Source organism: Stenella coeruleoalba (assembly GCF_951394435.1).
Source record: "Stenella coeruleoalba genome assembly, contig: scaffold_78, whole genome shotgun sequence".
Classification (NCBI taxonomy): Eukaryota; Metazoa; Chordata; class Mammalia; order Artiodactyla; family Delphinidae; genus Stenella; species Stenella coeruleoalba.
This window is the reverse complement of record NW_027646200.1, coordinates 126,601-154,162: the sequence shown is the minus strand read 5'-3', so window position 1 is coordinate 154,162 and position 27,562 is coordinate 126,601. Positions and strand designations below refer to the sequence as shown.

The 27,562-nt window shown below is 43.6% G+C and overlaps 1 long non-coding RNA gene across 3 annotated transcripts in view; it reads left to right on the top strand.

Moving 5' to 3' along the window:
* LOC307181261 overlaps positions 1-27,562 on the top strand; it is a 1,302,881-nt gene that overhangs the window by 1,199,075 nt on the left and 76,244 nt on the right. The window contains exon 6 of one of the 3 annotated variants that reach the window (XR_013826247.1): positions 6,741-6,821. The exons of the other annotated variants lie outside the window; for them this stretch is intronic. This is a non-coding gene — a long non-coding RNA (uncharacterized lncRNA). Of the gene's footprint in view, positions 1-6,740; positions 6,822-27,562 lie in introns of those variants that run through there. 3 annotated transcript variants of the gene reach the window in all.

The window sequence follows — 27,562 nt, the reverse complement described above, 5'->3', positions numbered from 1 at the left end:
ATGACTTCAAAGGGTCTTCATTTGCTCACCAAACCTCTCCAATCCTATCACTGCTGCGTTTATGCCCCTGTACACATGCTTGATTCTCTTTCGGAGACATAGCAATCCATAGGTTTTAAGATACTTACTAGTCAGGTACATTCTTAGGCGTTTAATATGTGGTGTTGAGTCCATTTCGTTGAGCAAGGAGTAGCTCTTGTCTATTCCATATTTGACTTAAGGAACTTTATCTGTGCTCATTTCAATCTCTGGTTTTATGCAGCACCCCAACTCACCTTTACCCTTAAGCAAGCATAAGTTGGTTTTCTAAATTTGAGACCCTGTTCTGTTCTGTAATTCAGTTCCTGTGTAGCCAAGTTTACATTCCATGTATTACTGATATCTTATGATGTTTCTTTTTCTGTGTGACATACTTCAGTTAGAATCATCATACCTGAATCCACTCATTGTGCTGCTAAGGGCCTGATGACACAGATTTCATTGCTGAGTGATATTGCTTTGTAAGTAAATACCACAACTTCTTTATCCATTTTTCACTTTCTGCGATGTTGAACTTGTACTGTAAACGAGGTTCTTGTAAACAGAGCCGTTCCAAACTTTGGGGTGGCTGTGTCTTTTTGATTTTAATTTCCCTAAGCTATAGGACCATAAGTGGAAGTGCCCTAGGTTCTGTTGCTTTGTTTTTTAGATGTTTCAGGAAACACCATACACTTCTCCCGAGTGGTTGTTGGCAATTTACATCCCGCCCATCAGCATAACAAGGCTCCCAGTTCTCCATGGCCTGTCTTGCCTTTCTGGATTTTACACTTTTTTCAGATGGCCCTTTTGACCGGGGGGAAGTGAGACTTCATTGTAGTGCAGATTTCCTTTGCAAGCTTGCTTGGTTGGCCAAAAAGTGCATATGCGTTTTTTCCTGAATATATTCAGGAAAAAACGCATACGCCCTTTTTGGCCAAGTGCATCATTGTGGACGTTCTGCCTCTTTTCCTATGCTTTCAATGCAATTCCAGTCTACCTCCTGAAATCGGTTTCCTGCAATTCTGCCCCGCTTTCAAGTCCTCTTGGCAGCCTTACTTCAGTCTATTTTTGGACGATAGCTGTCATTTATAACTCTGCAGGTTTGTGAATTACAGTGCCCCTGAGCTCCTTTCTTCAACTCGCTTTCTTTTGAGCTGGCCGCAACACCGCAGGATGGCTTCAGGCCCTAATCTGGTTCCGGCCCGGCATGCTTAACCTTTGGTTAATTCCTCTTCCTGGTGGGAAATGAGAGTTAAATTTGCCCGTCCAGACACCTCCAGCTAGCCTCTCATTGGTTCTCGCTATTCCTGTTCATCTTCCGCAGAAATTGCAAACTGGGCCAAACAGGAGGTTAAAGGCGCTGACTCTCCAAGTGGGGAGAGTGTTAGTAAAGCGTCTGGAATGTTGCACCCGAGTACAAGGGGAGGAAAACTGAGACATATTTGAACACGTCTCCCGATCACATGGTTGATCATACTCTAGGTTCCACCTGCATGTTTTAGCTGAAGGAAGAATACCTTAAACCTGGGTAGTAGAAACCCGTGGAATGGGTACCATGCAATATGACTTCAAAGGGTCTTCATTTGCTCACCGAACCTCTCCAATCCTATCACTGCTGCGTTTATGCCCCTGTACACATGCTTGATTCTCTTTCGGAGTCATAGCAATCTATAGGTTTTAAGATACTTACTAGTCAGGTATATTCTTAGGCGTTTAATATGCGGTGTTGAGTCCATTTCGTTGAGCAAGGAGTAGCTCTTGTCTATTCCATATTTGGCTTAAGGAACTTTATCTGTGCTCATTTCAATCTCTGGTTTTATGCAGCACCCCAACTCACCTTTACCCTTAAGCAAGCATAAGTTGGTTTTCTAAATTTGAGACCCTGTTCTGTTCTGTAATTCAGTTCCTGTGTAGCCAAGTTTACATTCCATGTATTACTGATATCTTATGATGTTTCTTTTTCTGTGTGACTTACTTCAGTTAGAATCATCATACCTGAATCCACTCATTGTGCTGCTAAGGGCCTGATGACACAGATTTCATTGCTGAGTGATATTGCTTTGTAAGTAAAACCACCACTTCCTTATCCATTTTTCACTTTCTGCGATGTTGAACTTGTACTGTAAACGAGGTTCTTGTAAACAGAGCCGTTCCAAACTTTGGGGTGGCTGTGTCTTTTTGATTTTAATTTCCCTAAGCTATAGGACCATAAGTGGAAGTGCCCTAGGTTCTGTTGCTTTGTTTTTTAGATGTTTCAGGAAACACCATACACTTCTCCCGAGTGTCTGTTGGCAATTTACATCCCGCCCATCAGCATAACAAGTCTCCCAGTTCTCCATGGCCTGTCCTGCCTTTCTGGATTTTACACTTTTTTCAGATGGCCCTTTTGACCGGGGGGAAGTGAGACTTCATTGTAGTGCAGATTTCCTTTGCAAGCTTGCTTGGTTGGCCAAAAAGGGCGTATGCGTTTTTTCCTGAATATATTCAGGAAAAAACGCATACGCCCTTTTTGGCCAAGTGCATCATTGTGGACGTTCTGCCTCTTTTCCTATGCTTTCAATGCAATTCCAGTCTACCTCCTGAAATCGGTTTCCTGCAATTCTGCCCCGCTTTCAAGTCCTCTTGGCAGCCTTACTTCAGTCTATTTTTGGACGATAGCTGTCATTTATAACTCTGCAGGTTTGTGAATTACAGTGCCCCTGAGCTCCTTTCTTGAACTCGCTTTCTTTTGAGCTGGCCGCAACACCGCAGGATGGCTTCAGGCCCTAGTCTGGTTCCGGTATGGCACGCTGAGCCTTTGGTTATTTCCTCTTCCTGGTGGGAAATGAGAGTTAAATTTGCCCGTCCAGACACCTCCAGCTAGCCTCTCATTGGTTCTCGCTATTCCTGTTCATCTTCCGCAGAAATTGCAAACTGGGCCAAACAGGAGGTTAAAGGCGTTGACTCTCCAAGTGGGGAGAGTGTTAGTAAAGCGTCTGGAGTGTTGCACCCGAGTACCAGGGGAGGAAAACTGAGACATATTTGAACACGTCTCCCGTTCACATGGTTGATCATACTCTGGGTTCCACATGCATGTTTTAGCTGAAGGAAGAATACCTTAAACCTGGAGAGTTGAGACCCGTGTAATGGGTACCATGCAATATGACTTCAAAGGGTCTTCATTTGCTCACCGAACCTCTCCAATCCTATCACTGCTGCGTTTATGCCCCTGTACACATGCTTGATTCTCTTTCGGAGACATAGCAATCCATAGGTTTTAAGATACTTACTAGTCAGGTACATTCTTAGGCATTTAATATGGGGTGTTGAGTCCATTTCGTTGAGCAAGGAGTAGCTCTTGTCTATTCCATATTTGACTTAAGGAACTTTATCTGTGCTCATTTCAATCTCTGGTTTTATGCAGCACCCCACCTCACCTTTACCCTTAAGCAAGCATAAGTTGGTTTTCTAAATTTGAGACCCTGTTCTGTTCTGTAATTCAGTTCCTGTGTAGCCAAGTTTACATTCCGTGTATTACTGATATCTTATGATGTTTCTTTTTCTGTGTGACTTACTTCAGTTAGAATCATCATACCTGAATCCACTCATTGTGCTGCTAAGGGCCTGATGACATAGATTTCATTGCTGAGTGATATTGCTTTGTAAGTAAATACCACAACTTCTTTATCCATTTTTCACTTTCTGCGATGTTGAACTTGTACTGTAAATGAGGTTCTTGTAAACAGAGCCGTTCCAAACTTTGGGGTGGCTGTGTCTTTTTGATTTTAATTTCCCTAAGCTATAGGACCATAAGTGGAAGTGCCCTAGGTTCTGTTGCTTTGTTTTTTAGATGTTTCAGGAAACACCATACACTTCTCCCGAGTGGTTGTTGGCAATTTACATCCCGCCCATCAGCATAACAAGGCTCCCAGTTCTCCATGGCCTGTCCTGCCTTTCTGGATTTTACACTTTTTTCAGATGGCCCTTTTGACCGGGGGGAAGTGAGACTTCATTGTAGTGCAGATTTCCTTTGCAAGCTTGCTTGGTTGGCCAAAAAGGGCGTATGCGTTTTTTCCTGTATATATTGAGGAAAAAACACATACGCCCTTTTTGGCCAAGTGCATCATTGTGGACGTTCTGCCTCTTTTCCTATGCTTTCACTGCAATTCCAGTCCACCTCCTGAAATCGGTTTCCTGCAATTCTGCCCCGCTTTCAAGTCCTCTTGGCAGCCTTACTTCAGTCTATTTTTGGACGATAGCTGTCATTTATAACTCTGCAGGTTTGTGAATTACAGTGCCCCTGAGCTCCTTTCTTCAACTCGCTTTCTTGTGACCTGGCCGCAACACCGCAGGATGGCTTCAGGCCCTAATCTGGTTCCGGCACGGCACGCTGAGCCTTTGGTTAATTCCTCTTTCTGGTGGGAAATGAGAGTTAAATTTGCCCGTCCAAACACCTCCAGCTAGTCTCTCATTGGTTTTCGCTATTCCTGTTCATCTTCCGCAGAAATTGCAAACTGAGCCAAACAGGAGGTTAAAGGGACTGACTCTCCAAGTGGGGAGAGTGTTAGTAAAGCGTCTGGAATGTTGCACCCGAGTACCAGGGTACGAAAACTAAGACATATTTGAACACGTCTCCCGATCACATGGTTGATCATACTCTAGGTTCCACATGCATGTTTTAGCTGAAGGAAGAATACCTTAAACCTGGGTAGTTGAAACCCGTGGAATGGGTACCATGCAATATGACTTCAAAGGGTCTTCATTTGCTCACCAAACCTCTCCAATCCTATCACTGCTGCGTTTATGCCCCTGTACACATGCTTGATTCTCTTTCGGAGACATAGCAATCCATAGGTTTTAAGATACTTACTAGTCAGGAACATTCTTAGGCGTTTAATATGGGGTGTTGAGTCCATTTCGTTGAGCAAGGAGTAGCTCTTGTCTATTCCATATTTGGCTTAAGGAACTTTATCTGTGCTCATTGCAATCTCTGGTTTTATGCAGCACCCCAACTCACCTTTACCCTTAAGCAAGCATAAGTTGGTTTTCTAAATTTGAGACCCTGTTCTGTTCTGTAATTCAGTTCCTGTGTAGCCAAGTTTACATTCCGTGTATTACTGATATCTTATGATGTTTCTTTTTCTGTGTGACTTATTTCAGTTAGAATCATCATACCTGAATCCATTCATTGTGCTTCTAAGGGCCTGAAGACACAGATTTCATTGCTGAGTGATATTGCTTTGTAAGTAAATACCACAACTTCTTTATCCATTTTTCACTTTCTGCGATGTTGAACTTGTACTGTAAATGAGGTTCTTGTAAACAGAGCCGTTCCAAACTTTGGGGTGCCTGTGTCTTTTTGATTTTAATTTCCCTAATCTATAGGACCATAAGTGGAAGTGCCCTAGGTTCTGTTGCTTTGTTTTTTAGATGTTTCAGGAAACACCATACACTTCTCCCGAGTGGTTGTTGGCAATTTACATCCCGCCCATCAGCATAACAAGGCTCCCAGTTCTCCATGGCCTGTCCTGCCTTTCTGGATTTTACACTTTTTTCAGATGGCCCTTTTGACTGGGGGGAAGTGAGACTTCATTGTAGTGCAGATTTCCTTTGCAAGCTTGCTTGGTTGGCCAAAAAGGGTGTATGCGTTTTTTCCTGAATATATTCAGGAAAAAACGCATACGCCCTTTTTGGCCAAGTGCATCATTGTGGACGTTCTGCCTCTTTTCCTATGCTTTCAATGCAATTCCAGTCTACCTCCTGAAATCGGTTTCCTGCAATTCTGCCCCGCTTTCAAGTCCTCTTGGCAGCCTTACTTCAGTCTATTTTTGGACGATAACTGTCATTTATAAGTCTGCAGGTTTGTGAATTACAGTGCCCCTGAGCTCCTTTCTTCAACTTGCTTTCTTGTGACCTGGCCGCAACACCGCAGGATGGCTTCAGGCCCTAATCTGGTTCCTGCACGGCACGCTGAGCCTTTGGTTATTTCCTCTTCCTGGTGGGAAATGAGAGTTAAATTTGCCCGTCCAGACACCTCCAGCTAGTCTCTCATTGGTTCTCGCTATTCCTGTTCATCTTCCGCAGAAATTGCAAACTGGGCCAAACAGGAGGTTAAAGGCGCTGACTCTCCAAGTGGGGAGAGTGTTAGTAAAGCGTCTGGAGTGTTGCACCCGAGTACCAGGGGAGGAAAACTGAGACATATTTGAACACGTCTCCCGTTCACATGGTTGATCATACTTGGGTTCCACATGCATGTTTTAGCTGAAGGAAGAATACCTTAAACCTGGAGAGTTAAGACCCGTGTAATGGGTACCATGCAATATGACTTCAAAGGGTCTTCATTTGCTCACCGAACCTCTCCAATCCTATCACTGCTGCGTTTATGCCCCTGTACACATGCTTGATTCTCTTTCGGAGACATAGCAATCCATAGGTTTTAAGATACTTACTAGTCAGGTACATTCTTAGGCGTTTAATATGCGGTGTTGAGTCCATTTCGTTGAGCAAGGAGTAGCTCTTGTCTATTCCATATTTGACTTAAGGAACTTTATCTGTGCTCATTTCAATCTCTGGTTTTATGCAGCAACCCAACTCACCTTTACCCTTAAGCAAGCATAAGTTGGTTTTCTAAATTTGAGACCCTGTTCTGTTCTGTAATTCAGTTCCTGTGTAGCCAAGTTTACATTCCGTGTATTACTGATATCTTATGATGTTTCTTTTTCTGTGTGACTTACTTCAGTTAGAATCATCATACCTGAATCCACTCATTGTGCTGCTAAGGGCCTGAAGACACAGATTTCATTGCTGAGTGATATTGCTTTGTAAGTAAATACCACAACTTCTTTATCCATTTTTCACTTTCTGCGATGTTGAACTTGTACTGTAAACGAGGTTCTTGTAAACAGAGCCGTTCCAAACTTTGGGGTGGCTGTGTCTTTTTGATTTTAATTTCCCTAAGCTATAGGACCATAAGTGGAAGTGCCCTAGGTTCTGTTGCTTTGTTTTTTAGATGTTTCAGGAAACACCATACACTTCTCCCGAGTGGTTGTTGGCAATTTACATCCCGCCCATCAGCATAACAAGGCTCCCAGTTCTCCATGGCCTGTCTTGCCTTTCTGGATTTTACACTTTTTTCAGATGGCCCTTTTGACCGGGGGGAAGTGAGACTTCATTGTAGTGCAGATTTCCTTTGCAAGCTTGCTTGGTTGGCCAAAAAGTGCATATGCGTTTTTTCCTGAATATATTCAGGAAAAAACGCATACGCCCTTTTTGGCCAAGTGCATCATTGTGGACGTTCTGCCTCTTTTCCTATGCTTTCAATGCAATTCCAGTCTACCTCCTGAAATCGGTTTCCTGCAATTCTGCCCCGCTTTCAAGTCCTCTTGGCAGCCTTACTTCAGTCTATTTTTGGACGATAGCTGTCATTTATAACTCTGCAGGTTTGTGAATTACAGTGCCCCTGAGCTCCTTTCTTCAACTCGCTTTCTTTTGAGTTGGCCGCAACACCGCAGGATGGCTTCAGGCCCTAATCTGGTTCCGGCCCGGCATGCTTAACCTTTGGTTAATTCCTCTTCCTGGTGGGAAATGAGAGTTAAATTTGCCCGTCCAGACACCTCCAGCTCTCCTCTCATTGGTTCTCGCTATTCCTGTTCATCTTCCGCAGAAATTGCAAACTGGGCCAAACAGGAGGTTAAAGGCGCTGACTCTCCAAGTGGGGAGAGTGTTAGTAAAGCGTCTGGAATGTTGCACCCGAGTACAAGGGGAGGAAAACTGAGACATATTTGAACACGTCTCCCGATCACATGGTTGATCATACTCTAGGTTCCACCTGCATGTTTTAGCTGAAGGAAGAATACCTTAAACCTGGGTAGTAGAAACCCGTGGAATGGGTACCATGCAATATGACTTCAAAGGGTCTTCATTTGCTCACCGAACCTCTCCAATCCTATCACTGCTGCGTTTATGCCCCTGTACACATGCTTGATTCTCTTTCGGAGTCATAGCAATCTATAGGTTTTAAGATACTTACTAGTCAGGTACATTCTTAGGCGTTTAATATGCGGTGTTGAGTCCATTTCGTTGAGCAAGGAGTAGCTCTTGTCTATTCCATATTTGGCTTAAGGAACTTTATCTGTGCTCATTTCAATCTCTGGTTTTATGCAGCACCCCAGCTCACCTTTACCCTTAAGCAAGCATAAGTTGGTTTTCTAAATTTGAGACCCTGTTCTGTTCTGTAATTCAGTTCCTGTGTAGCCAAGTTTACATTCCATGTATTACTGATATCTTATGATGTTTCTTTTTCTGTGTGACTTACTTCAGTTAGAATCATCATACCTGAATCCACTCATTGTGCTGCTAAGGGCCTGATGACACAGATTTCATTGCTGAGTGATATTGCTTTGTAAGTAAAACCACCACTTCTTTATCCATTTTTCACTTTCTGCGATGTTGAACTTGTACTGTAAACGAGGTTCTTGTAAACAGAGCCGTTCCAAACTTTGGGGTGGCTGTGTCTTTTTTATTTTAATTTCCCTAAGCTATAGGACCATAAGTGGAAGTGCCCTAGGTTCTGTTGCTTTGTTTTTTAGATGTTTCAGGAAACACCATACACTTCTCCCGAGTGGTTGTTGGCAATTTACATCCCGCCCATCAGCATAACAAGGCTCCCAGTTCTCCATGGCCTGTCCTGCCTTTCTGGATTTTACACTTTTTTCAGATGGCCCTTTTGACCGGGGGGAAGTGAGACTTCATTGTAGTGCAGATTTCCTTTGCAAGCTTGCTTGGTTGGCCAAAAAGGGCGTATGCGTTTTTTCCTGAATATATTCAGGAAAAAACGCATACGCCCTTTTTGGCCAAGTGCATCATTGTGGACGTTCTGCCTCTTTTCCTATGCTTTCAATGCAATTCCAGTCTACCTCCTGAAATCGGTTTCCTGCAATTCTGCCCCGCTTTCAAGTCCTCTTGGCAGCCTTACTTCAGTCTATTTTTGGACGATAGCTGTCATTTATAACTCTGCAGGTTTGTGAATTACAGTGCCCCTGAGCTCCTTTCTTCAACTCGCTTTCTTTTGAGCTGGCCGCAACACCGCAGGATGGCTTCAGGCCCTAATCTGGTTCCGGTACGGCACGCTGAGCCTTTGGTTATTTCCTCTTCCTGGTGGGAAATGAGAGTTAAATTTGCCCGTCCAGACACCTCCAGCTAGCCTCTCATTGGTTCTCGCTATTCCTGTTCATCTTCCGCAGAAATTGCAAACTGGGCCAAACAGGAGGTTAAAGGCGCTGACTCTCCAAGTGGGGAGAGTGTTAGTAAAGCGTCTGGAGTGTTGCACCCGAGTACCAGGGGAGGGAAACTGAGACATATTTGAACACGTCTCCCGTTCACATGGTTGATCATACTCTGGGTTCCACATGCATGTTTTAGCTGAAGGAAGAATACCTTAAACCTGGAGAGTTGAGACCCGTGTAATGGGTACCATGCAATATGACTTCAAAGGGTCTTCATTTGCTCACCGAACCTCTCCAATCCTATCACTGCTGCGTTTATGCCCCTGTACACATGCTTGATTCTCTTTCGGAGACATAGCAATCCATAGGTTTTAAGATACTTACTAGTCAGGTACATTCTTAGGCATTTAATATGGGGTGTTGAGTCCATTTCGTTGAGCAAGGAGTAGCTCTTGTCTATTCCATATTTGACTTAAGGAACTTTATCTGTGCTCATTTCAATCTCTGGTTTTATGCAGCACCCCAACTCACCTTTACCCTTAAGCAAGCATAAGTTGGTTTTCTAAATTTGAGACCCTGTTCTGTTCTGTAATTCAGTTCCTGTGTAGCCAAGTTTACATTCCGTGTATTACTGATATCTTATGATGTTTCTTTTTCTGTGTGACTTACTTCAGTTAGAATCATCATACCTGAATCCACTCATTGTGCTGCTAAGGGCCTGATGACACAGATTTCATTGCTGAGTGATATTGCTTTGTAAGTAAATACCACAACTTCTTTATCCATTTTTCACTTTCTGCGATGTTGAACTTGTACTGTAAATGAGGTTCTTGTAAACAGAGCCGTTCCAAACTTTGGGGTGGCTGTGTCTTTTTGATTTTAATTTCCCTAAGCTATAGGACCATAAGTGGAAGTGCCCTAGGTTCTGTTGCTTTGTTTTTTAGATGTTTCAGGAAACACCATACACTTCTCCCGAGTGGTTGTTGGCAATTTACATCCCGCCCATCAGCATAACAAGGCTCCCAGTTCTCCATGGCCTGTCCTGCCTTTCTGGATTTTACACTTTTTTCAGATGGCCCTTTTGACTGGGGGGAAGTGAGACTTCATTGTAGTGCAGATTTCCTTTGCAAGCTTGCTTGGTTGGCCAAAAAGGGTGTATGCGTTTTTTCCTGAATATATTCAGGAAAAAACGCATACGCCCTTTTTGGCCAAGTGCATCATTGTGGACATTCTGCCTCTTTTCCTATGCTTTCAATGCAATTCCAGTCTACCTCCTGAAATCGGTTTCCTGCAATTCTGCCCCACTTTCAAGTCCTCTTGGCAGCCTTACTTCAGTCTATTTTTGGACGATAGCTGTCATTTATAACTCTGCAGGTTTGTGAATTACAGTGCCCCTGAGCTCCTTTCTTCAACTCGCTTTCTTGTGACCTGGCCGCAACACCACAGGATGGCTTCAGGCCCTAATCTGGTTCAGGTACGGCACGCTGAGCCTTTGGTTATTTCCTCTTCCTGGTGGGAAATGAGAGTTAAATTTGCCCGTCCAGACACCTCCAGCTAGCCTCTCATTGGTTCTCGCTATTCCTGTTCATCTTCCGCAGAAATTGCAAACTGGGCCAAACAGGAGGTTAAAGGCGCTGACTCTCCAAGTGGGGAGAGTGTTAGTAAAGCGTCTGGAATGTTGCACCCGAGTACCAGGGGAGGAAAACTGAGACATATTTGAACACGTCTCCCATTCACGTGGTTGATCATACTTGGGTTCCACATGCATGTTTTAGCTGAAGGAAGAATACCTTAAACCTGGAGAGTTAAGACCCGTGTAATGGGTACCATGCAATATGACTTCAAAGGGTCTTCATTTGCTCACCGAACCTCTCCAATCCTATCACTGCTGCGTTTATGCCCCTGTACACATGCTTGATTCTCTTTCGGAGACATAGCAATCCATAGGTTTTAAGATACTTACTAGTCAGGTACATTCTTAGGCGTTTAATATGCGGTGTTGAGTCCATTTCGTTGAGCAAGGAGTAGCTCTTGTCTATTCCATATTTGACTTAAGGAACTTTATCTGTGCTCATTTCAATCTCTGGTTTTATGCAGCAACCCAACTCACCTTTACCCTTAAGCAAGCATAAGTTGGTTTTCTAAATTTGAGACCCTGTTCTGTTCTGTAATTCAGTTCCTGTGTAGCCAAGTTTACATTCCGTGTATTACTGATATGTTATGATGTTTCTTTTTCTGTGTGACTTACTTCAGTTAGAATCATCATACCTGAATCCACTCATTGTGCTGCTAAGGGCCTGATGACACAGATTTCATTGCTGAGTGATATTGCTTTGTAAGTAAATACCACAACTTCTTTATCCATTTTTCACTTTCTGTGATGTTGAACTTGTACTGTAAACGAGGTTCTTGTAAACAGAGCCGTTCCAAACTTTGGTGTGGCTGTGTCTTTTTGATTTTAATTTACCTAAGCTATAGGACCATAAGTGGAAGTGCCCTAGGTTCTGTTGCTTTGTTTTTTAGATGTTTCAGGAAACACCATACACTTCTCCCGAGTGGTTGTTGGCAATTTACATCCCGCCCATCAGCATAACAAGGCTCCCAGTTCTCCATGGCCTGCCCTGCCTTTCTGGATTTTACACTTTTTTCAGATGGCCCTTTTGACCGGGGGGAAGTGAGACTTCATTGTAGTGCAGATTTCCTTTGCAAGCTTGCTTGGTTGGCCAAAAAGTGCATATGCGTTTTTTCCTGAATATATTCAGGAAAAAACGCATACGCCCTTTTTGGCCAAGTGCATCATTGTGGACGTTCTGCCTCTTTTCCTATGCTTTCAATGCAATTCCAGTCTACCTCCTGAAATCGGTTTCCTGCAATTCTGCCCCGCTTTCAAGTCCTCTTGGCAGCCTTACTTCAGTCTATTTTTGGACGATAGCTGTCATTTATAACTCTGCAGGTTTGTGAATTACAGTGCCCCTGAGCTCCTTTCTTCAACTCGCTTTCTCTTGAGCTGGCCGCAACACCGCAGGATGGCTTCAGGCCCTAATCTGGTTCCGGCCCGGCATGCTGAACCTTTGGTTAATTCCTCTTCCTGGTGGGAAATGAGAGTTAAATTTGCCCGTCCAGACACCTCCAGCTAGCCTCTCATTGGTTCTCGCTATTCCTGTTCATCTTCCGCAGAAATTGCAAACTGGGCCAAACAGGAGGTTAAAGGCGCTGACTATCCAAGTGGGGAGAGTGTTAGTAAAGCGTCTGGAATATTGCACCCGAGTACAAGGGGAGGAAAACTGAGACATATTTGAACACGTCTCCCGATCACATGGTTGATCATACTCTAGGTTCCACCTGCATGTTTTAGCTGAAGGAAGAATACCTTAAACCTGGGTAGTAGAAACCCGTGGAATGGGTACCATGCAATATGACTTCAAAGGGTCTTCATTTGCTCACCGAACCTCTCCAATCCTATCACTGCTGCGTTTATGCCCCTGTACACATGCTTGATTCTCTTTCGGAGTCATAGCAATCTATAGGTTTTAAGATACTTACTAGTCAGGTACATTCTTAGGCGTTTAATATGCGGTGTTGAGTCCATTTCGTTGAGCAAGGAGTAGCTCTTGTCTATTCCATATTTGGCTTAAGGAACTTTATCTGTGCTCATTTCAATCTCTGGTTTTATGCAGCACCCCAACTCACCTTTCCCCTTAAGCAAGCATAAGTTGGTTTTCTAAATTTGAGACCCTGTTCTGTTCTGTAATTCAGTTCCTGTGTAGCCAAGTTTACATTCCATGTATTACTGATATCTTATGATGTTTCTTTTTCTGTGTGACTTACTTCAGTTAGAATCATCATACCTGAATCCACTCATTGTGCTGCTAAGGGCCTGATGACACAGATTTCATTGCTGAGTGATATTGCTTTGTAAGTAAAACCACCACTTCTTTATCCATTTTTCACTTTCTGCGATGTTGAACTTGTACTGTAAACGAGGTTCTTGTAAACAGAGCCGTTCCAAACTTTGGGGTGGCTGTGTCTTTTTTATTTTAATTTCCCTAAGCTATAGGACCATAAGTGGAAGTGCCCTAGGTTCTGTTGCTTTGTTTTTTAGATGTTTCAGGAAACACCATACACTTCTCCCGAGTGGTTGTTGGCAATTTACATCCCGCCCATCAGCATAACAAGGCTCCCAGTTCTCCATGGCCTGTCCTGCCTTTCTGGATTTTACACTTTTTTCAGATGGCCCTTTTGACCGGGGGGAAGTGAGACTTCATTGTAGTGCAGATTTCCTTTGCAAGCTTGCTTGGTTGGCCAAAAAGGGCGTATGCGTTTTTTCCTGAATATATTCAGGAAAAAACGCATACGCCCTTTTTGGCCAAGTGCATCATTGTGGACGTTCTGCCTCTTTTCCTATGCTTTCAATGCAATTCCAGTCTACCTCCTGAAATCGGTTTCCTGCAATTCTGCCCCGCTTTCAAGTCCTCTTGGCAGCCTTACTTCAGTCTATTTTTGGACGATAGCTGTCATTTATAACTCTGCAGGTTTGTGAATTACAGTGCCCCTGAGCTCCTTTCTTCAACTCGCTTTCTTTTGAGCTGGCCGCAACACCGCAGGATGGCTTCAGGCCCTAATCTGGTTCCGGTACGGCACGCTGAGCCTTTGGTTATTTCCTCTTCCTGGTGGGAAATGAGAGTTAAATTTGCCCGTCCAGACACCTCCAGCTAGCCTCTCATTGGTTCTCGCTATTCCTGTTCATCTTCCGCAGAAATTGCAAACTGGGCCAAACAGGAGGTTAAAGGCGCTGACTCTCCAAGTGGGGAGAGTGTTAGTAAAGCGTCTGGAATGTTGCACCCGAGTACCAGGGTACGAAAACTAAGACATATTTGAACACGTCTCCCGATCACATGGTTGATCATACTCTAGGTTCCACCTGCATGTTTTAGCTGAAGGAAGAATACCTTAAACCTGGGTAGTTGAAACCCGTGGAATGGGTACCATGCAATATGACTTCAAAGGGTCTTCATTTGCTCACCGAACCTCTCCAATCCTATCACTGCTGCGTTTATGCCCCTGTACACATGCTTGATTCTCTTTCGGAGACATAGCAATCCATAGGTTTTAAGATACTTACTAGTGAGGAACATTCTTAGGCGTTTAATATGGGGTGCTGAGTCCATTTCGTTGAGCAAGGAGTAGCTCTTGTCTATTCCATATTTGGCTTAAGGAACTTTATCTGTGCTCATTGCAATCTCTGGTTTTATGCAGCACCCCAACTCACCTTTACCCTTAAGCAAGCATAAGTTGGTTTTCTAAATTTGAGACCCTGTTCTGTTCTGTAATTCAGTTCCTGTGTAGCCAAGTTTACATTCCGTGTATTACTGATATCTTATGATGTTTCTTTTTCTGTGTGACTTATTTCAGTTAGAATCATCATACCTGAATCCATTCATTGTGCTGCTAAGGGCCTGAAGACACAGATTTCATTGCTGAGTGATATTGCTTTGTAAGTAAATACCACAACTTCTTTATCCATTTTTCACTTTCTGCGATGTTGAACTTGTACTGTAAATGAGGTTCTTGTAAACAGAGCCGTTCCAAACTTTGGGGTGCCTGTGTCTTTTTGATTTTAATATCCCTAATCTATAGGACCATAAGTGGAAGTGCCCTAGGTTCTGTTGCTTTGTTTTTTAGATGTTTCAGGAAACACCATACACTTCTCCCGAGTGGTTGTTGGCAATTTACATCCCGCCCATCAGCATAACAAGGCTCCCAGTTCTCCATGGCCTGTCCTGCCTTTCTGGATTTTACACTTTTTTCAGATGGCCCTTTTGACCGGGGGGAAGTGAGACTTCATTGTAGTGCAGATTTCCTTTGCAAGCTTGCTTGGTTGGCCAAAAAGGGTGTATGCGTTTTTTCCTGAATATATTCAGGAAAAAACGCATACGCCCTTTTTGGCCAAGTGCATCATTGTGGACATTCTGCCTCTTTTCCTATGCTTTCAATGCAATTCCAGTCTACCTCCTGAAATCGGTTTCCTGCAATTCTGCCCCACTTTCAAGTCCTCTTGGCAGCCTTACTTCAGTCTATTTTTGGACGATAGCTGTCATTTATAACTCTGCAGGTTTGTGAATTACAGTGCCCCTGAGCTCCTTTCTTCAACTCGCTTTCTTGTGACCTGGCCGCAACACCACAGGATGGCTTCAGGCCCTAATCTGGTTCAGGTACGGCACGCTGAGCCTTTGGTTATTTCCTCTTCCTGGTGGGAAATGAGAGTTAAATTTGCCCGTCCAGACACCTCCAGCTAGCCTCTCATTGGTTCTCGCTATTCCTGTTCATCTTCTGCAGAAATTGCAAACTGGGCCAAACAGGAGGTTAAAGGCGCTGACTCTCCAAGTGGGGAGAGTGTTAGTAAAGCGTCTGGAATGTTGCACCCGAGTACCAGGGGAGGAAAACTGAGACATATTTGAACACGTCTCCCATTCACGTGGTTGATCATACTTGGGTTCCACATGCATGTTTTAGCTGAAGGAAGAATACCTTAAACCTGGAGAGTTAAGACCCGTGTAATGGGTACCATGCAATATGACTTCAAAGGGTCTTCATTTGCTCACCGAACCTCTCCAATCCTATCACTGCTGCGTTTATGCCCCTGTACACATGCTTGATTCTCTTTCGGAGACATAGCAATCCATAGGTTTTAAGATACTTACTAGTCAGGTACATTCTTAGGCGTTTAATATGCGGTGTTGAGTCCATTTCGTTGAGCAAGGAGTAGCTCTTGTCTATTCCATATTTGACTTAAGGAACTTTATCTGTGCTCATTTCAATCTCTGGTTTTATGCAGCAACCCAACTCACCTTTACCCTTAAGCAAGCATAAGTTGGTTTTCTAAATTTGAGACCCTGTTCTGTTCTGTAATTCAGTTCCTGTGTAGCCAAGTTTACATTCCGTGTATTACTGATATCTTATGATGTTTCTTTTTCTGTGTGACTTACTTCAGTTAGAATCATCATACCTGAATCCACTCATTGTGCTGCTAAGGGCCTGATGACACAGATTTCATTGCTGAGTGATATTGCTTTGTAAGTAAATACCACAACTTCTTTATCCATTTTTCACTTTCTGTGATGTTGAACTTGTACTGTAAACGAGGTTCTTGTAAACAGAGCCGTTCCAAACTTTGGTGTGGCTGTGTCTTTTTGATTTTAATTTCCCTAAGCTATAGGACCATAAGTGGAAGTGCCCTAGGTTCTGTTGCTTTGTTTTTTAGATGTTTCAGGAAACACCATACACTTCTCCCGAGTGGTTGTTGGCAATTTACATCCCGCCCAGCAGCATAACAAGGCTCCCAGTTCTCCATGGCCTGCCCTGCCTTTCTGGATTTTACACTTTTTTCAGATGGCCCTTTTGACCGGGGGGAAGTGAGACTTCATTGTAGTGCAGATTTCCTTTGCAAGCTTGCTTGGTTGGCCAAAAAGTGCATATGCGTTTTTTCCTGAATATATTCAGGAAAAAACGCATACGCCCTTTTTGGCCAAGTGCATCATTGTGGACGTTCTGCCTCTTTTCCTATGCTTTCAATGCAATTCCAGTCTACCTCCTGAAATCGGTTTCCTGCAATTCTGCCCCGCTTTCAAGTCCTCTTGGCAGCCTTACTTCAGTCTATTTTTGGACGATAGCTGTCATTTATAACTCTGCAGGTTTGTGAATTACAGTGCCCCTGAGCTCCTTTCTTCAACTCGCTTTCTTTTGAGCTGGCCGCAACACCGCAGGATGGCTTCAGGCCCTAATCTGGTTCCGGCCCGGCATGCTGAACCTTTGGTTAATTCCTCTTCCTGGTGGGAAATGAGAGTTAAATTTGCCCGTCCAGACACCTCCAGCTAGCCTCTCATTGGTTCTCGCTATTCCTGTTCATCTTCCGCAGAAATTGCAAACTGGGCCAAACAGGAGGTTAAAGGCGCTGACTATCCAAGTGGGGAGAGTGTTAGTAAAGCGTCTGGAATATTGCACCCGAGTACAAGGGGAGGAAAACTGAGACATATTTGAACACGTCTCCCGATCACATGGTTGATCATACTCTAGGTTCCACCTGCATGTTTTAGCTGAAGGAAGAATACCTTAAACCTGGGTAGTAGAAACCCGTGGAATGGGTACCATGCAATATGACTTCAAAGGGTCTTCATTTGCTCACCGAACCTCTCCAATCCTATCACTGCTGCGTTTATGCCCCTGTACACATGCTTGATTCTCTTTCGGAGTCATAGCAATCTATAGGTTTTAAGATACTTACTAGTCAGGTACATTCTTAGGCGTTTAATATGCGGTGTTGAGTCCATTTCGTTGAGCAAGGAGTAGCTCTTGTCTATTCCATATTTGGCTTAAGGAACTTTATCTGTGCTCATTTCAATCTCTGGTTTTATGCAGCACCCCAACTCACCTTTCCCCTTAAGCAAGCATAAGTTGGTTTTCTAAATTTGAGACCCTGTTCTGTTCTGTAATTCAGTTCCTGTGTAGCCAAGTTTACATTCCGTGTATTACTGATATCTTATGATGTTTCTTTTTCTGTGTGACTTATTTCAGTTAGAATCATCATACCTGAATCCACTCATTGTGCTGCTAAGGGCCTGATGACACAGATTTCATTGCTGAGTGATATTGCTTTGTAAGTAAAACCACCACTTCTTTATCCATTTTTCACTTTCTGCGATGTTGAACTTGTACTGTAAACGAGGTTCTTGTAAACAGAGCCGTTCCAAACTTTGGGGTGGCTGTGTCTTTTTTATTTTAATTTCCCTAAGCTATAGGACCATAAGTGGAAGTGCCCTAGGTTCTGTTGCTTTGTTTTTTAGATGTTTCAGGAAACACCATACACTTCTCCCGAGTGGTTGTTGGCAATTTACATCCCGCCCATCAGCATAACAAGGCTCCCAGTTCTCCATGGCCTGTCCTGCCTTTCTGGATTTTACACTTTTTTCAGATGGCCCTTTTGACCGGGGGAAGTGAGACTTCATTGTAGTGCAGATTTCCTTTGCAAGCTTGCTTGGTTGGCCAAAAAGGGCGTATGCGTTTTTTCCTGAATATATTCAGGAAAAAACGCATACGCCCTTTTTGGCCAAGTGCATCATTGTGGACGTTCTGCCTCTTTTCCTATGCTTTCAATGCAATTCCAGTCTACCTCCTGAAATCGGTTTCCTGCAATTCTGCCCCGCTTTCAAGTCCTCTTGGCAGCCTTACTTCAGTCTATTTTTGGACGATAGCTGTCATTTATAACTCTGCAGGTTTGTGAATTACAGTGCCCCTGAGCTCCTTTCTTCAACTCGCTTTCTTTTGAGCTGGCCGCAACACCGCAGGATGGCTTCAGGCCCTAATCTGGTTCCGGTACGGCACGCTGAGCCTTTGGTTATTTCCTCTTCCTGGTGGGAAATGAGAGTTAAATTTGCCCGTCCAGACACCTCCAGCTAGCCTCTCATTGGTTCTCGCTATTCCTGTTCATCTTCCGCAGAAATTGCAAACTGGGCCAAACAGGAGGTTAAAGGCGCTGACTCTCCAAGTGGGGAGAGTGTTAGTAAAGCGTCTGGAGTGTTGCACCCGAGTACCAGGGGAGGGAAACTGAGACATATTTGAACACGTCTCCCGTTCACATGGTTGATCATACTCTGGGTTCCACATGCATGTTTTAGCTGAAGGAAGAATACCTTAAACCTGGAGAGTTGAGACCCGTGTAATGGGTACCATGCAATATGAAATCAAAGGGTCTTCATTTGCTCACCGAACCTCTCCAATCCTATCACTGCTGCGTTTATGCCCCTGTACACATGCTTGATTCTCTTTCGGAGACATAGCAATCCATAGGTTTTAAGATACTTACTAGTCAGGTACATTCTTAGGCATTTAATATGGGGTGTTGAGTCCATTTCGTTGAGCAAGGAGTAGCTCTTGTCTATTCCATATTTGACTTAAGGAACTTTATCTGTGCTCATTTCAATCTCTGGTTTTATGCAGCACCCCAACTCACCTTTACCCTTAAGCAAGCATAAGTTGGTTTTCTAAATTTGAGACCCTGTTCTGTTCTGTAATTCAGTTCCTGTGTAGCCAAGTTTACATTCCGTGTATTACTGATATCTTATGATGTTTCTTTTTCTGTGTGACTTACTTCAGTTAGAATCATCATACCTGAATCCACTCATTGTGCTGCTAAGGGCCTGATGACACAGATTTCATTGCTGAGTGATATTGCTTTGTAAGTAAATACCACAACTTCTTTATCCAATTTTCACTTTCTGCGATGTTGAACTTGTACTGTAAATGAGGTTCTTGTAAACAGAGCCGTTCCAAACTTTGGGGTGGCTGTGTCTTTTTGATTTTAATTTCCCTAAGCTATAGGACCATAAGTGGAAGTGCCCTAGGTTCTGTTGCTTTGTTTTTTAGATGTTTCAGGAAACACCATACACTTCTCCCGAGTGGTTGTTGGCAATTTACATCCCGCCCATCAGCATAACAAGGCTCCCAGTTCTCCATGGCCTGTCCTGCCTTTCTGGATTTTACACTTTTTTCAGATGGCCCTTTTGACCGGGGGGAAGTGAGACTTCATTGTAGTGCAGATTTCCTTTGCAAGCTTGCTTGGTTGGCCAAAAAGGGCGTATTCGTTTTTTCCTGAATATATTGAGGAAAAAACACATACGCCCTTTTTGGCCAAGTGCATCATTGTGGACGTTCTGCCTCTTTTCCTATGCTTTCACTGCAATTCCAGTCTACCTCCTGAAATCGGTTTCCTGCAATTCTGCCCTGCTTTCAAGTCCTCTTGGCAGCCTTACTTCAGTCTATTTTTGGACGATAGCTGTCATTTATAACTCTGCAGGTTTGTGAATTACAGTGCCCCTGAGCTCCTTTCTTCAACTCGCTTTCTTGTGACCTGGCCGCAACACCGCAGGATGGCTTCAGGCCCTAATCTGGTTCCGGCACAGCACGCTGAGCCTTTGGTTAATTCCTCTTCCTGTTGGGAAATGAGAGTTAAATTTGCCCGTCCAAACACCTCCAGCTAGTCTCTCATTGGTTTTCGCTATTCCTGTTCATCTTCCGCAGAAATTACAAACTGGGCCAAACAGGAGGTTAAAGGGACTGACTCTCCAAGTGGGGAGAGTGTTAGTAAAGCGTCTGGAATGTTGCACCCGAGTACCAGGGTACGAAAACTAAGACATATTTGAACACGTCTCCCGATCACATGGTTGATCATACTCTAGGTTCCACATGCATGTTTTAGCTGAAGGAAGAATGCCTTAAACCTGGGTAGTTGAAACCCGTGGAATGGGTACCATGCAATATGACTTCAAAGGGTCTTCATTTGCTCACCGAACCTCTCCAATCCTATCACTGCTGCGTTTATGCCCCTGTACACATGCTTGATTCTCTTTCGGAGACATAGCAATCCATAGGTTTTAAGATACTTACTAGTCAGGAACATTCTTAGGCGTTTAATATGCGGTGTTGAGTCCATTTCGTTGAGCAAGGAGTAGCTCTTGTCTATTCCATATTTGGCTTAAGGAACTTTATCTGTGCTCATTTCAATCTCTGGTTTTATGCAGCAACCCAACTCACCTTTACCCTTAAGCAAGCATAAGTTGGTTTTCTAAATTTGAGACCCTGTTCTGTTCTGTAATTCAGTTCCTGTGTAGCCAAGTTTACATTCCGTGTATTACTGATATCTTATGATGTTTCTTTTTCTGTGTGACTTACTTCAGTTAGAATCATCATACCTGAATCCACTCATTGTGCTGCTAAGGGCCTGATGACACAGATTTCATTGCTGAGTGATATTGCTTTGTAAGTAAATACCACAACTTCTTTATCCATTTTTCACTTTCTGTGATGTTGAACTTGTACTGTAAACGAGGTTCTTGTAAACAGAGCCGTTCCAAACTTTGGTGTGGCTGTGTCTTTTTGATTTTAATTTCCCTAAGCTATAGGACCATAAGTGGAAGTGCCCTAGGTTCTGTTGCTTTGTTTTTTAGATGTTTCAGGAAACACCATACACTTCTCCCGAGTGGTTGTTGGCAATTTACATCCCGCCCAGCAGCATAACAAGGCTCCCAGTTCTCCATGGCCTGCCCTGCCTTTCTGGATTTTACACTTTTTTCAGATGGCCCTTTTGACCGGGGGGAAGTGAGACTTCATTGTAGTGCAGATTTCCTTTGCAAGCTTGCTTGGTTGGCCAAAAAGTGCATATGCGTTTTTTCCTGAATATATTCAGGAAAAAACGCATACGCCCTTTTTGGCCAAGTGCATCATTGTGGACGTTCTGCCTCTTTTCCTATGCTTTCAATGCAATTCCAGTCTACCTCCTGAAATCGGTTTCCTGCAATTCTGCCCCGCTTTCAAGTCCTCTTGGCAGCCTTACTTCAGTCTATTTTTGGACGATAGCTGTCATTTATAACTCTGCAGGTTTGTGAATTACAGTGCCCCTGAGCTCCTTTCTTCAACTCGCTTTCTTTTGAGCTGGCCGCAACACCGCAGGATGGCTTCAGGCCCTAATCTGGTTCCGGCCCGGCATGCTGAACCTTTGGTTAATTCCTCTTCCTGGTGGGAAATGAGAGTTAAATTTGCCCGTCCAGACACCTCCAGCTAGCCTCTCATTGGTTCTCGCTATTCCTGTTCATCTTCCGCAGAAATTGCAAACTGGGCCAAACAGGAGGTTAAAGGCGCTGACTATCCAAGTGGGGAGAGTGTTAGTAAAGCGTCTGGAATATTGCACCCGAGTACAAGGGGAGGAAAACTGAGACATATTTGAACACGTCTCCCGATCACATGGTTGATCATACTCTAGGTTCCACCTGCATGTTTTAGCTGAAGGAAGAATACCTTAAACCTGGGTAGTAGAAACCCGTGGAATGGGTACCATGCAATATGACTTCAAAGGGTCTTCATTTGCTCACCGAACCTCTCCAATCCTATCACTGCTGCGTTTATGCCCCTGTACACATGCTTGATTCTCTTTCGGAGTCATAGCAATCTATAGGTTTTAAGATACTTACTAGTCAGGTACATTCTTAGGCGTTTAATATGCGGTGTTGAGTCCATTTCGTTGAGCAAGGAGTAGCTCTTGTCTATTCCATATTTGGCTTAAGGAACTTTATCTGTGCTCATTTCAATCTCTGGTTTTATGCAGCACCCCAACTCACCTTTCCCCTTAAGCAAGCATAAGTTGGTTTTCTAAATTTGAGACCCTGTTCTGTTCTGTAATTCAGTTCCTGTGTAGCCAAGTTTACATTCCGTGTATTACTGATATCTTATGATGTTTCTTTTTCTGTGTGACTTATTTCAGTTAGAATCATCATACCTGAATCCACTCATTGTGCTGCTAAGGGCCTGATGACACAGATTTCATTGCTGAGTGATATTGCTTTGTAAGTAAAACCACCACTTCTTTATCCATTTTTCACTTTCTGCGATGTTGAACTTGTACTGTAAACGAGGTTCTTGTAAACAGAGCCGTTCCAAACTTTGGGGTGGCTGTGTCTTTTTTATTTTAATTTCCCTAAGCTATAGGACCATAAGTGGAAGTGCCCTAGGTTCTGTTGCTTTGTTTTTTAGATGTTTCAGGAAACACCATACACTTCTCCCGAGTGGTTGTTGGCAATTTACATCCCGCCCATCAGCATAACAAGGCTCCCAGTTCTCCATGGCCTGTCCTGCCTTTCTGGATTTTACACTTTTTTCAGATGGCCCTTTTGACCGGGGGAAGTGAGACTTCATTGTAGTGCAGATTTCCTTTGCAAGCTTGCTTGGTTGGCCAAAAAGGGCGTATGCGTTTTTTCCTGAATATATTCAGGAAAAAACGCATACGCCCTTTTTGGCCAAGTGCATCATTGTGGACGTTCTGCCTCTTTTCCTATGCTTTCAATGCAATTCCAGTCTACCTCCTGAAATCGGTTTCCTGCAATTCTGCCCCGCTTTCAAGTCCTCTTGGCAGCCTTACTTCAGTCTATTTTTGGACGATAGCTGTCATTTATAACTCTGCAGGTTTGTGAATTACAGTGCCCCTGAGCTCCTTTCTTCAACTCGCTTTCTTTTGAGCTGGCCGCAACACCGCAGGATGGCTTCAGGCCCTAATCTGGTTCCGGTACGGCACGCTGAGCCTTTGGTTATTTCCTCTTCCTGGTGGGAAATGAGAGTTAAATTTGCCCGTCCAGACACCTCCAGCTAGCCTCTCATTGGTTCTCGCTATTCCTGTTCATCTTCCGCAGAAATTGCAAACTGGGCCAAACAGGAGGTTAAAGGCGCTGACTCTCCAAGTGGGGAGAGTGTTAGTAAAGCGTCTGGAGTGTTGCACCCGAGTACCAGGGGAGGGAAACTGAGACATATTTGAACACGTCTCCCGTTCACATGGTTGATCATACTCTGGGTTCCACATGCATGTTTTAGCTGAAGGAAGAATACCTTAAACCTGGAGAGTTGAGACCCGTGTAATGGGTACCATGCAATATGAAATCAAAGGGTCTTCATTTGCTCACCGAACCTCTCCAATCCTATCACTGCTGCGTTTATGCCCCTGTACACATGCTTGATTCTCTTTCGGAGACATAGCAATCCATAGGTTTTAAGATACTTACTAGTCAGGTACATTCTTAGGCATTTAATATGGGGTGTTGAGTCCATTTCGTTGAGCAAGGAGTAGCTCTTGTCTATTCCATATTTGACTTAAGGAACTTTATCTGTGCTCATTTCAATCTCTGGTTTTATGCAGCACCCCAACTCACCTTTACCCTTAAGCAAGCATAAGTTGGTTTTCTAAATTTGAGACCCTGTTCTGTTCTGTAATTCAGTTCCTGTGTAGCCAAGTTTACATTCCGTGTATTACTGATATCTTATGATGTTTCTTTTTCTGTGTGACTTACTTCAGTTAGAATCATCATACCTGAATCCACTCATTGTGCTGCTAAGGGCCTGATGACACAGATTTCATTGCTGAGTGATATTGCTTTGTAAGTAAATACCACAACTTCTTTATCCAATTTTCACTTTCTGCGATGTTGAACTTGTACTGTAAATGAGGTTCTTGTAAACAGAGCCGTTCCAAACTTTGGGGTGGCTGTGTCTTTTTGATTTTAATTTCCCTAAGCTATAGGACCATAAGTGGAAGTGCCCTAGGTTCTGTTGCTTTGTTTTTTAGATGTTTCAGGAAACACCATACACTTCTCCCGAGTGGTTGTTGGCAATTTACATCCCGCCCATCAGCATAACAAGGCTCCCAGTTCTCCATGGCCTGTCCTGCCTTTCTGGATTTTACACTTTTTTCAGATGGCCCTTTTGACCGGGGGGAAGTGAGACTTCATTGTAGTGCAGATTTCCTTTGCAAGCTTGCTTGGTTGGCCAAAAAGGGCGTATTCGTTTTTTCCTGAATATATTGAGGAAAAAACACATACGCCCTTTTTGGCCAAGTGCATCATTGTGGACGTTCTGCCTCTTTTCCTATGCTTTCACTGCAATTCCAGTCTACCTCCTGAAATCGGTTTCCTGCAATTCTGCCCTGCTTTCAAGTCCTCTTGGCAGCCTTACTTCAGTCTATTTTTGGACGATAGCTGTCATTTATAACTCTGCAGGTTTGTGAATTACAGTGCCCCTGAGCTCCTTTCTTCAACTCGCTTTCTTGTGACCTGGCCGCAACACCGCAGGATGGCTTCAGGCCCTAATCTGGTTCCGGCACAGCACGCTGAGCCTTTGGTTAATTCCTCTTCCTGTTGGGAAATGAGAGTTAAATTTGCCCGTCCAAACACCTCCAGCTAGTCTCTCATTGGTTTTCGCTATTCCTGTTCATCTTCCGCAGAAATTACAAACTGGGCCAAACAGGAGGTTAAAGGGACTGACTCTCCAAGTGGGGAGAGTGTTAGTAAAGCGTCTGGAATGTTGCACCCGAGTACCAGGGTACGAAAACTAAGACATATTTGAACACGTCTCCCGATCACATGGTTGATCATACTCTAGGTTCCACATGCATGTTTTAGCTGAAGGAAGAATGCCTTAAACCTGGGTAGTTGAAACCCGTGGAATGGGTACCATGCAATATGACTTCAAAGGGTCTTCATTTGCTCACCGAACCTCTCCAATCCTATCACTGCTGCGTTTATGCCCCTGTACACATGCTTGATTCTCTTTCGGAGACATAGCAATCCATAGGTTTTAAGATACTTACTAGTCAGGAACATTCTTAGGCGTTTAATATGCGGTGTTGAGTCCATTTCGTTGAGCAAGGAGTAGCTCTTGTCTATTCCATATTTGGCTTAAGGAACTTTATCTGTGCTCATTGCAATCTCTGGTTTTATGCAGCACCCCAACTCACCTTTACCCTTAAGCAAGCATAAGTTGGTTTTCTAAATTTGAGACCCTGTTCTGTTCTGTAATTCAGTTCCTGTGTAGCCAAGTTTACATTCCGTGTATTACTGATATCTTATGATGTTTCTTTTTCTGTGTGACTTATTTCAGTTAGAATCATCATTCCTGAATCCATTCATTGTGCTGCTAAGGGCCTGAAGACACAGATTTCATTGCTGAATGATATTGCTTTGTAAGTAAATACCACAACTTCTTTATCCATTTTTCACTTTCTGCGATGTTGAACTTGTACTGTAAACGAGGTTCTTGTAAACAGAGCCGTTCCAAACTTTGGGGTGGCTGTGTATTTTTGATTTTAATTTCCCTAAGCTATAGGACCATAAGTGGCAGTGCCCTAGGCTCTGTTGCTTTGTTTTTTAGATGTTTCAGGAAACACCATACACTACTCCCGAGTGCTTGTTGGCAATTTACATCCCACCCATCAGCATAACAAGGCTCCCAGTTCTCCATGGCCTGTCCTGCCTTTCTGGATTTTACACTTTTTTCAGATGGCCCTTTTGACCGGGGGGAAGTGAGACTTCATTGTAGTGCAGATTTCCTTTGCAAGCTTGCTTGGTTGGCCAAAAAGTGCGTATGCGTTTTTTCTTGAATATATTCAGGAAAAAACGCATATGCCCTTTTAGGCCAAGTGCATCATTGTGGACGTTCTGCCTCTTTTCCTATGCTTTCAATGCAATTCCAGTCTACCTCCTGAAATCGGTTTCCTGCAATTCTGCCCCGCTTTCAAGTCCTCTTGGCAGCCTTACTTCAGTCTATTTTTGGACGATAGCTGTCATTTATAACTCTGCAGGTTTGTGAATTACAGTGCCCCTGAGCTCCTTTCTTCAACTCGCTTTCTTTTGAGCTGGCCGCAACACCGCAGGATGGCTTCAGGCCCTAATCTGGTTCCGGTACGGCACGCTGAGCCTTTGGTTATTTCCTCTTCCTGGTGGGAAATGAGAGTTAAATTTGCCCGTCCAGACACCTCCAGCTAGCCTCTCATTGGTTCTCGCTATTCCTGTTCATCTTCCGCAGAAATTGCAAACTGGGCCAAACAGGAGGTTAAAGGCGCTGACTCTCCAAGTGGGGAGAGTGTTAGTAAAGCGTCTGGAGTGTTGCACCCGAGTACCAGGGGAGGAAAACTGAGACATATTTGAACACGTCTCCCGTTCACATGGTTGATCATACTTGGGTTCCACATGCATGTTTTAGCTGAAGGAAGAATACCTTAAACCTGGAGAGTTAAGACCCGTGTAATGGGTACCATGCAATATGACTTCAAAGGGTCTTCATTTGCTCACCGAACCTCTCCAATCCTATCACTGTTGCGTTTATGCCCCTGTACACATGCTTGATTCTCTTTCGGAGACATAGCAATCCATAGGTTTTAAGATACTTACTAGTCAGGTACATTCTTAGGCGTTTAATATGCGGTGTTGAGTCCATTTCGTTGAGCAAGGAGTAGCTCTTGTCTATTCCATATTTGACTTAAGGAACTTTATCTGTGCTCATTTCAATCTCTGGTTTTATGCAGCACCCCAACTCACCTTTACCCTTAAGCAAGCATAAGTTGGTATTCTAAATTTGAGACCCTGTTCTGTTCTGTAATTCAGTTCCTGTGTAGCCAAGTTTACATTCCGTGTATTACTGATATCTTATGATGTTTCTTTTTCTGTGTGACTTATTTCAGTTAGAATCATCATACCTGAATCCACTCATTGTGCTGCTAAGGGCCTGATGACACAGATTTCATTGCTGAGTGATATTGCTTTGTAAGTAAATACCACAACTTCTTTATCCATTTTTCACTTTCTGCGATGTTGAACTTGTACTGTAAATGAGGTTCTTATAAACAGAGCCGTTCCAAACTGTGGGGTGCCTGTGTCTTTTTGATTTTAATTTCCCTAATCTATAGGACCATAAGTGGAAGTGCCCTAGGTTCTGTTGCTTTGTTTTTTAGATGTTTCAGGAAACACCATACACTT